The following is an 11,809-nucleotide window of genomic DNA, read 5'->3' as shown; positions in this document are numbered from 1 at the left end:
ACTCAGGTTGCAACCTGCCCACCGATGCTAGACAGCTGAAGTGGGATAGGGAGGAGGGCTTCAGGGGGAACGAAGGAAGGGAACAAGCTTCACACAAGAGCAATGCTTATTTTTGAATGTTTAATTACATGCTATCATTAGCTTAGTTAATAATCCGAAGCAGACAAGAGAGACACACGCTTCCATCCAGCACCTCCTCACCTAACAGAGGTATCTTTCTGGCACATTGTGCAGACAGCCTTTACTTTTCACATAACAGTTGAATAAAAGCCACGGGTATTAAGTCTAAGCCACGGCATGGGGTACAGCAGCTGGAGCACGCAGCTGTGGGACAGCTTTTTGTGAATTCTGCCTACCCCGCCAGAAAAAAAAAAAATAATCACAAAACAACCCTTCCCTGAGCAACCTTCTCATCACATCACTGAAATCAGGTAATCCCAGCTACAGAAGTTGTACCGACTGCTCAGAGCTGAGGCTGGGGTACTGATGGAAAGGAAGAGGGAGAGAACGGATCACTTCATAGATGTAAAGCGCCAAGGAACAAAGTACAGGAAAGCCAGGGAGATACAAAGCTACCAAACTTCTACAACAGTATCTGCTAGGATTGTTCACTTACCTGCTGCCTTCCTAGGAACCACCAGAGAATCAAAAGAGCAGGAGCAGACACAGAGACCAAAAGGGGAGCTAAAAAAAAGTATTTCCCATCTGCTCTCTCAACACTTCTACCTTAAAAAGAGGATAAACTACACCTGGGCAGGTTCAAATGGCAATGGGAATCCTCTGTGCTCTCCTCTGCTCACAGCCATCAGTGCGCAGGTGAAACCCATGAAGGAAAGGAGACACTCAGGCTTACCAGGAGTCACAGAGCCTGGGTTAACCCCAGAAATCCCAGTGCCCAGCCCCTCCCCCCCCCCCCTCCCTTCTCCAACTGAATCCTCCAAGAGAAATGTGGAAGATTTTATTGCCATTAGCACGAAGCTCACATCTTGGAGCTCCAGGATGCCTCGGTGCAGACCAGCACCCTGGTGCCAGGAGCTCTATGCCACCAAAGCTGTATGGCTTTGATCTGCAATGGGTGTCTTGTGCTGCAGTAATATTCAGAGGCCCCAATGTAGCACACAGCTGCAATATTTTTTTGCCTTTTTTTAAGGTGATGTATCTGAAGAAGTTCTCAGATCATAAATCTGGTTGCTGAACAAGAAAAATATGTTTGCCCCAATGTCATTTTGTTGCTGCAATTAGTTCGGCTTTTTATTTAGAGTAGGTTTGATGTCTGCCTTGCAAGGACAAGCTCCTGATCACTACCAAAGTTCTGGGTGAGATGACTGAAAAAGGCACTAAAAAGCACAAGGCAGAAGTTACTTCACATCATCGTTATCCCACTGGACAGATATGAAACCTTATATTGAAGAGTTTACTCATCTCCCTTTTTAGTAAGACAGCCATATAGCAGTGCTGGCATTCCTCTCGCTTACAGTGGTATATGGAAGAAGAGAGAAAAATGTATTCAGCAGTCAGAGATGTGACTGCAGTACGTTAGACGTGCAGGCAGGTGTTCCTGGAGAGCTCAAGGAGAAAGAGCAAGGGTTTCCACCCACCCGTTTGCCTGGCTAAGTCCCCAAGAGTCCCCAGCGGGTTTGTGTCACCAATGCACCTACAGTGTCCCTGCTGCTGCTACTTCGTGGGGCAGAGACTGAAGCGAGCTCAGGTGTGCCTCCTTGCGTTGCATCCACCCCTCGGCATGTCCACGCTGTGGGAATACCTTCCCTTTCCCGTGAAATCACTCCCACTACACTAGCAGAAACAGCCGAGGAAGACGAGCCAGGATGAGAAATTGCAAAATCTTATATCCTCCATAGTCACACCAAGTTGCATCTGTTCCTCACACATTTCTTGGAGGTATACATTTCTGTCCCAACATAAGCGAAAGCCCGAGGACTCCAGTTGTCAGCGTGCTGCCAGCACTGGAGTTCTTTCTGACATATTTAGAGCACGCCAGCATCACATCCACTCCTCTACTCATTAAGCCATGATATTTGAGCTATGATATTTTTTTTGCCTTTTCTAAGGTGATGTATCTGAAGAAGCTCTCGGATCATGAATCTGGGTGCTGAACAAGAAAAATATGGTGGCCCCAACGTTATTTTGTTGCTGCAATTAGCTTGGCTTTTTATTTAGAGAGGAGGTTTGATGTCTGTCTTGCAAAGACAAGCTCCTGATCGAGACTGAAATTCTGGGTGAGATGACTGACCAATGCATCTGACCCAAGGCTGAAAATAAAAGCTGGCTTCCCACCTTAGTTTCCAAGTAAACTCCACCAAATGACGCAGCACCCATACAGCATTTCACAGGCGCTGCAGATATATTTAGCCCGGTACGCCCCTCCCAAAGCGTAGCGCGGGGCACCAGCGGCTGAGCAGAACCCAGGGAGGAACAGAGGAAAACGAACCAGGCAAACCATCCTCTCCTATTTAGCAGCGTGGCTCTTGTTTACTTGCCGTGCTTAAAACAAAACAAATAAACAAACAAACAAAAAAGAAAACAAGGAAACTTCACAAGAGGAATTTTATTTTCAGGGCAGGAAGCAAAACCAAGAGCTGTAATTAGGTCCTGGAAATTAGCAGTTTAATTTATTTGTGTTGTCGGATGCCCTTTGTATTTCCATCCCAGTGCCAGACGGGAACGTAGGGGATGAGAACAGCATCCACCCTTCCTCCTCAGGCATGTTGTGAGAGAAAATGGTGTAAGCACCACACAAGCGTCATGGAAGTATGACCATGCTGGGACTCCCCTTTCATAGATGTGAAACCAGGGGACAATAAGCCACTTTAACGGCCATATTTGGGTGCCTGAAGAAGCACACTGGGTGCTTTTGGGATCTAGAAAAGTGCCCGAGGGAAATCAATTTCAGCATCGCATGGCCAGCTAACTTGCACGTGACTTGGGGCATTTCAGCAGACACCTCCCAGGACAGATGTCTCCAGGGGTCACCCCAGGGCTGTGGGAGGGTCAGAAAGATCGCTTAGCTGTAGGAAACCCAGGCTTTGCCCCGAGGGCCCTGGGAAGTGACCTCCTTCTCAGCCTCAACCAAATCAGATAGCAAATAAAACAAATTGACAGGGATCAGAATGATAAAAGGCCGTGGCTGCTCAAAAGCTGTTGGGGTTTGGCACGGGTAGGTGGTATGTGGTGATGCTCTTCCACCCAAAAAGCTACAGGGAGGGCTCTCTGCCTTCTCAGAAGCATTCCCAGCCTCAATGCAGGAACACAGAGCAACTTCTCGGCTTCCCTGCTGGACAATCTCCTGGCCACAACTAAAAAAAATTAGATGCTGAAGTTTTAGTTGTAAAGGACTTTTTTTTTTTTCTTTTCAAATGAGGAAAATAATCTGTTACATACTAGAAAAGAAACAAGAAATCAGAGCAAAACCTAAGAATGAGGTTGCATGAACAGGAGCATCCAAGCAAGACCCCTATTCTGCAGCTTTCTCTAACACGGCGGGTTTTTCTTCAAGCCTTTGGGAACCTTTTGCTCCATAGGACAAACTTTCAGTTAAGGACCGGGCAAAGCAAAGTGCAATTCATTAGGGAGACCTCAGTGCAAAACACAAAGCAATTATTCTTATTTTTCTCATCCCAAAACGGGCGGTAGAGTAGGGCCAGGCACAGTTCATGGCTGTGAAAAGACTGTCTGAGGAACACCTCAAGCACAAAGACTTTTGCTTTTGCAGAGTTGCACTCTTCATCCTCTCCTCTGACAATTTAGGAGGTTGAGTGGAGTAGCTGTCTCCTAGATTTCCCGATCTTCCACCTCTTTCCCCTAAAGAGTGCTCTCTTGAGGCCTCCTTTCCACCAAGACAGGCTGAGCACAGCTTTTTGGTCCCAGCACGCGTTATCGCTGCCCCAGGCCAGCCGGCCAAGAGAAGAGACGATTATTTAAAGAGGTGCAGAGAGGACCTGCGATATGACCGTAATCACTGACCCTTGGACACCCTAGAGCACAGGACCACAATGTGCCGAGACGTGAATAATCCTCCTCCTGCGGGGACAGTCGGGCACTGTTGCTACACGTGACCACGATCCAAGAGCTAACCAGGTTTGGAAATCCCGACACGTCGGTGTCCTGTTTCACAGTTCTGCAACTGCAGAGACGAGAAATAGTTTATAACATACAGCTTGAGGAAACCTCTTTTTCTTATCAAATTTTTAAAAAAGCAATGTGAGATTTTTCTCTAATTTGAGATCAAAATTTCTTTATAAAAACTCCTGCGAGTAATTCCTGTCCTGTAGGTGGTTTATGTATGTATTGCTGACAATATCTGCTACCTGAACGCGCAAGAATGACAGGAATGGCTTCTTATCCCTGACTGGGTGAACGCAATTCCTTGAACCAAATTTACGATGCAGATATTTGAAGTTAAGGTGTCAAAATTAGTTCCCTTCAATAGCGTTTGCTTGAGCATGCTAACACTGTATCTGTGAGCATTGTCATTATGAAAATCATTTGTTAAAAGATTCCCAAAGAGTGTGGAAGGCTCTTCAAATACAATCAAACACCACCCTTCCTCTAAAGATTGGCCAATACCAGCCAAAAAGTTTAAAATATTCACCTAGCTCATCACTGTTCCAGTGACGTAATGTTTGTAACAGTCCCGCCAATGCTGTACACAAGGGAGGTTTCTGTGAGAACCAGTCTTTTCTCCTTCAAGAATATGTCTCCTGCTCGTTTAGATTAATTGATTTCACACACAGTTGTTTATGTGTGTGGCCTCCCTTGACTTTCTGAGCTCTTTTCGCTCCAAACAAAACAGCTTAGGGACGTAGATGGAGCCAACTGCATTTTGGAAGAGGGGAGATAACACCTCAAAGCCAAACAGAAAAAGACAATTCTTGCTTCAGAGACTTTTCTCTGGATTATGCTTTGAGGCAGCTATACAAAAGCGTGCTTCTGGGGAAGACCATAAAACGGCTTCAGAGACACGCTGCACAGAGCCCCGGCAGGAAAAAGTTCCCCACAATGGTGGGAAGGGGAAAAAGTAACTACTGAGCAGAAAGATATATGGCAGTCTGTGAGACTGCAAACAATAGATGACCAAGAAGCTGTCTCAACTTTTAAAACATCCTGATTTCATGTAAGAGCTTGGAGCCAGACTGAGAGAGCACCAGAGTCCTCATCTTTGCAAGGAATATGTATCAGTCAGCTGCACGGTGCACTACCAAACGCTGGTTAGAAAAGAAAATTTATCTTGGGAAAGAAATCTGGATATCAATTTGAAAGCACAACACAAGAGCACAGAAGATGAACTGCCCTCAGCCTCTCCAGACCAGCCATGTGGACACGCCACAGATCCAATCTGCAGTGAATTACAAGTCATCATACACAAAGCATTGAAGTAGCCGGCCAGCAAAACCAGTGGAAATATACTTTTGTGGATCTGGTCAGAGAATGGAATCTCTGTTCCCCAAGAAAGGCTGGGATTTCAACATTTGCCTGTGCCCCAAATAAGGACAAAAGGTCAAAATATTATACTATTTCATGCCATGAACAGTTCCAAATGCTTTTGATTTGAAAACGCAGCGGACAAAAACCAAGATATTCTTGATAGAAACAAAACATTCAAAATGAAATGCTGGTCCAAAAACAAAAGATTTTGGGATGTTGACCTGAAATTTAAACTCTTGTTTCAGCTTTCAACTTAAAGTGACATTGAAGTCTGAATGTCAATTGGAAACAGAAATCATTAGGTTTTGAAACATCGTTATGGAAAAATATGGTTTTCTTCGGAAAATTTAAATTTAGACCAAACCATGTTTTCTTATGAAAGCCTTTTTATTTTACCAGCTCCATGTTTGTTTGTTTTGCTGCTTGAGAATTGGGCATGTGCTCCAAGCATATGGATGTCTGCAATGGGCATATCCACACTGGGGACACACTAGAGATTCCTTATAGAAGTCCAGGAATTTGGCATACCCGCGCCCAGACTTGTTTAGGAACCTTAAATATTACAAAGCAATTACAGATTTTAATTTAGGGGAAAGGGTCTACAGTGTCAGATGAGCACTGGACAAATAGAAACCAATTTCTGCACACAGGTGACGAGTAGGGTCTGAGAGTACTCCTAGGTGCCCTCCAAAGTAGCATCTCTTCATCAGCACACGGGACTACAGACCTCTTTCCAAAAGTCAGCTTTGCAAAACCTTGGAAAAGAAAAGGCAAATGGAACTCTGAAAACATAGAATTACCTCTAATCACTTGTTACTTATTTAATTTTTTTGTAGACAAATACAAAAAAAAGGCTAACTTGAACTCTAGGAATCCACACTTCTGAAGAAGTCTCTAGGCAGATGAAGAACTACCAGCAATCTCTGCCCTGTGCAGAAATAACCAGCCAGAGTCTTCTGTGGAAGATGGGACAATGAGAGAATATATTCCAAACATGGGGTTGTAACATTTGACCAAAAAGGCAACTATGCCACTAATGTCTGCTGCTTCAGACACCCAGGACAATGGCTATGGACATGCAAGTCTGTTCCGCACCAAAACCACACAGCAAGTCGATTTACAGTGACTAGTCACAGAGGCAGGACCTCAGATTACAAGTCATCAAGACAGTCTGGAAGATCCACTCAGCACAATGCTGAGGTACACTGAGAGAAAGCACTACCAAGGAAGTGGGTGACAGCATCAAGTGACGAATCTGATGTGATGATGTTGGTATTAAAAGCCAAAGGCTTCTGCACATTCAGGCAGAGGAGCTGAAGGGAAAAGTAAAATGTATTTAGGTGGAGTCACAACCGCGACTGAGCAGAGCAGCAACATCTGCCTGAGACCCAAGCAGGGAATGGACCATGTTCAAATGACTCCACAGCTTTCAACATCAGCCCAGCACCTGCTAGATTGATGGACCTTCTGCATGACAATCCATAACCTGGGAACGCGTGCTGGTTTTGAGCTTTCAATCCCAGGCTGAGTTTAGAAAGCTATACCCGGTCCACGGCAGTCTCTGATGCCTGTCCCAAGATGCAAATGAGACACTATTTCCAGAGCTGTATCCTTCCCCATCCCTGGTCCAGCTCCAGCATACCCTACAAGCCAGCATACACGTGTCCTCTTACACCCAGGTCTGCCGGATGATCCTTCCCTGGCTATGGACAAAGATTTTTGGGCTCTGTGAAGATGACCATCTCTTTTACCAGGAGGAAGAATGCGTTACTGGATCGGCTGGGAAATAAGAGGATAATCTTCCCTGTTGCCTCAAGGAGGTGCAGGAATTGGTACAGGTGACAGGCAAAGTGGTCCATGCCAGCACAGAGGCATGCTGTGACGGTGAGCTGCACTTGGTCACCTTCAATTTGCTCAGCTCAGGATCAACTGCATGAAGCACGAGGTTCACCAACTCAGACCTCACATGGGTTTACCAAAAGTGGCAGCAAACTGACAGAGCCTTATCTCTAATATATTTAAAATACATTTTCTAGGTCAGCCTTGTCCATAAGCCAAATTTAGACTTAGCTAACACAAACCAACTCTACCTAAACATAACCACCTTTCCTATTGCTTGTAGCTTGATTTTATGCTTGACTTAGAAATATTACCTTGCGTCTACAAGTAGGGCCTGGTCCAGACTATCAAGTTAACCCCATAAAACTTTGTTAGTTCATGGATTAAAAAAACAAAACAAAACAAAAAAACCCATATGCCTCCCAACACTCCAGTGAACACTGTTGTGCTGACAACAATGCCGACGTGGCCACAGCTGTGCCCGCAGAAGGAGCTGTTGTTGCCTTCATTCATGGTCTTTGGAAAGGTGTCATGGCTACGCAGGCAAAAAAGCCGTGCTGGCACTGCTCTTGCATAGACACAACTTAACACAAACAGCCAAATTCAGACAGAGACTGATCACAGTAATCGTCACAGATTTGCGAGTCTGACCTAGGTGACCCCATTTTCTTAGAAGGTACAGAAGTTTTACATGCCTTGTGGACAAAAAAGTTTGGTTGTTATATGCAATGGGGGTTTTATGCCATTGGAGTGCAACTGTCGTGCAGAAACACAGACCCATTCTTAGATCATCTCAGCATGCTATGGAGAAGACAGCCAGCTCGCGAGTCCTTCAGGATTGCACAGGCTCCTTGGAAAATGGCAGAGATGCTGAAAGAGCCTCTACAGCTACAGTAAAGGCTGAACATAAACAGTGCTGCACTTACCAAGCTTACCCAGCTGAAAACTTTCTTGCCATTAATAAAAACTTAATAGAAGTTCATTTTGTACTTTGGCAAAACTCCCTAACAGCTTGTTAAGAATAGGTGGAAATGGGGAATAGTTATAAAAACAGAAAAGAAATTGGGACAGGTAATTGGTCGTAATTCACAGGAGCGCTCACTCCACTCTACCTGTATGGCAGGCTGCAAAATCTCCGCAGGTGGAATAACAGCTGCAGTCACCCGCAAGGCTGCAGATGTTGGTGGGAAATCTGGTTTGTACACACCATGCACTGGAGCAAGAGCTGACATTTTTGGTCCCAAACCAGCAGCCTCAACTACAGCATGTAGAGTAATGGGGCTACCTCATAAATATCTGCATCATCTTGAAACAAGATTGTTAGTTTTGGGGGATGCAAAGCCAGGCAGAATCAACAGTGATGACAGCCACAGGATACTCCAAACCTTCCCATCTGTGACATGGAACAGATAATGGCAAAATATTTACTAAACAAACCCCTGACATTCTGCCAGGACCAATATTTACAGTAATTATTAACAAATCTGGGTCATGGAATATCATAAGGAAACTTCTAGAATTGTTCTTTCTGTAAAAAGAAGAGGAGAAAAAGGAACTTAATTTTCTTTTGTACAGTATCAATTTTTTATGACTGGAGACAACTTTGGAGTACTTAGTAACACCTCAGAGAGTAGTGACTGTCGGGTTCATAAAATGATTTTTTCTGAAAAATGTTCCATTAATGAAGACATATTTGGGCTCATATGCTTCTCTCGCCATTCTTTGATTCATAACAAAGCTCAGAAACATTTTCCCAGCTAAGCAAGGGAGAATCTCATTTAATTTACTTTAGAACTCCAACTTGTCCATAATAGAGGTGCTACAATGCTTCAGGACTCAGCGAAACAATGATACCAAACCAGCCAAGAAGCTGATCAGAGAACAATTGGAAAAGGAAGATAAATTTAGGGAGACCACTGAAATACTAATATTGGTATGACTTTTGTTAACCCTCTGCCCTTAATGATGAAAAAAACCAACCCAAAATACGTGCTCCACCCAACCACTCCAGTCTCCTTCATCTCCAACTGAGATGGTAGACTTTACAGAAAACATATTTTCCCCAAATGCTTCGAATAAAATAAGGCTTAAGCTTCTGACGTACACACACACATCTCTATATCTACAAAGTTTCAATGTTGCACTCTTTTCCCTGACATAAAACTGATCAAACCCTTCAAGCCTTTCCCATGAGCTATCGAAAACCACAAACTGAACTAAACCAAGAACTCCCTTCCAAATCTCTGCATGCAACAGTGCCACGAGCTCTCCAGCCAGGAACCGATTCCCGCTCTAGGAAGACTCACTATGTTTGAGTATCCCTGCTAGAGCCTACAGCGTGCGTTACTTTATCTCCGTTTTGCCTAATTCTGCTCCAGACCCCGAGATGAAGGTTTGCAGAATGGACTAGTCATTTTGAGTAATCAAGTCCAGACCACTTAAGCCTGCCCAAGCATCCGAAATAGCTGAACCTTGGAAAAAAATCGGGACCTCTGACAGCGTTTCAGGTCGGATACCACACATCACTCACTAGCCATAGCTGAAAACTTTGGCCTTCGTTACCTTTCTTCTGAATACGAGAGTATTAAACAGAAGGCCACCGGGTTAGCTCAAAGAGTGGCAGAGGAGGCCAGGATTCAAACCATCGCTCTCATGTGGTAGACCACAGCATTAACTACACGACAAGCCGGCATGCCCGGAAAAGCAGAGATCAATTAGGGGTCTCTTGCAGGGTTACGCAGGACACGAACGGTTTGATCCCGATGGTTTTATTTAGATGAAGGCGGCTGCCAGCTTGGGCCATATTTACTGTCCCAAAATCTAAAGAAAGCAAATTCTGTCCAGCCTGACAGGAACAGGAGCGTGCCCTCTCCCCTGCTTCTCCCTCTCTCCGGTTCCTCTGAACCCGAAGGGCTCATCACTCGGTTCCTAAACAGACTGGGATGAAAGCCAGCTTGGGGAAGCCCAGCTCTGAACAAAGCAATACGAGGAAGATGCATCCATGGGGAAGAACCTACTGACCCTGCCGCCAGGGTCCCGCCGGGGGCAGAAAGAGGCACCATCCCTTTCAAGATGGCCAAGGAGCTCCTCAGCCTGCTCGGTCTCCATTTGGGAGCAACCACCGCCAGAAGGAAAAAGACTGCGGGCTGTGGGACAAGGGGATATTTCCTGAAGCTCACTGCAGAGTAAATACTCCGAGCAACTGGGGATGAGGGAACAAGGGACCCTCCAGTCCTGAGGGCTCTCCAGTCCCTTTCTGCGCCACCAGAATTAAAAATAAAACCTGCAAGCGGGGAGGACTGGCTTGCCCAGGCCCTCGAAAGAGCCAGTATCCGCCGGAGAGAGGGAGCGAGCGGCAAACCACCAGGCCGAGGCAGCCAGGAAACGCTGCAGCAGGAGCCAGACCCACAGCCCAGCCACAAGAGAACAGGTCGGCTTAGGATGGATGAAGCCGGCTGGGGAGTTAAATTTAGACAGGTAAACATACCGAGGGGAAGGGACGGGGTTCACACAGCCCTCACCGTCTGCCGCTGCCCAGCCCTGAGGAGGACAACCCCCCCCCCCCCCCCCCCCAAAAAAAAAAGGCTGATGGGGGGCTGTAGCTGTGGGTTGGGGTATCCCAGAAAAGGGCCGTCGGGGGAGAGCAGGTGGGGGAGCACCCGACTGCGTGGACATTTTTTCCCCATCCTTCGATCCAAGCATGTCCCTGACAGGCAGCACCTCTGGAAAGCAGGAAAGCCATTGAGAGAAACCAGGACAGAGAAGCGTTCAGGACACCGCAGCCTGAGGAGAGCGGCAGCCCCACCGGCCAGGCACGCACGGTGCATGGAGACCGTGCAAAGGAAAGGTGCCAGCGAAAACCCAACCAGAAACATGGGGGCCACAGTGTCAGTGTGGCCCTTTGGGTGCCAGCACCCTGCAGAGCTCCCTTTCTGTGGGAGAAAGGAGTAGAAGAGGAGTCTTGGCGACTGCTCGTGTCACTTAATGCAAGAACAAGGACTGAAAGTCTTGCAAACGCAGCCAAATTCTAGCCTGAGTCGTCCAGGCACCGAGGACTGGTGGGGACACACAGCACTCCTTTCCCCGTGCTCGCTGCCCACAGCCCCGCTGCGAGCCTTCAAAAACCCCTCACCGCCCGTTTCCCGGTTCCCAAGGACAAGCGAAGGATCCCTGCGTACGGACAGCCCGCCATCTACAACGGGCTGCCCTTGCAAGGCGCTTTCGCGGAGAGCGGCCGTGCAATTAATTGCAAGGCACACGGAGAGCATCCCTACCCTGTGGAAACAGCTGTGCTGAAAAGCGACAATCTGCTTCCAGTGACCCCGTCGCTCTGCCTCACGCAGAGCAGGGGAAGGCTTGCGTAAGCTTTATCAAGTCCCAAGCCAAAGCCTGGAAGGGGGGCGGTGGATCACAGGGTCTGCTCTCGTCTGTAATTCTGTCCATACGGTCTCAGCCAGTCGCCTGCGTAGCGAGCCCAAGAGCTCGCGCTCCAGTAACGTCTTTTCCCCAAAAGATTCGGGTTTTATGT

Source organism: Vanellus vanellus (genome assembly GCF_965231255.1).
Source record: "Vanellus vanellus genome assembly, chromosome: 1".
Lineage (NCBI taxonomy): Eukaryota > Metazoa > Chordata > Aves > Charadriiformes > Charadriidae > Vanellus > Vanellus vanellus.
Note: the sequence above shows the minus strand (reverse complement) of the source record.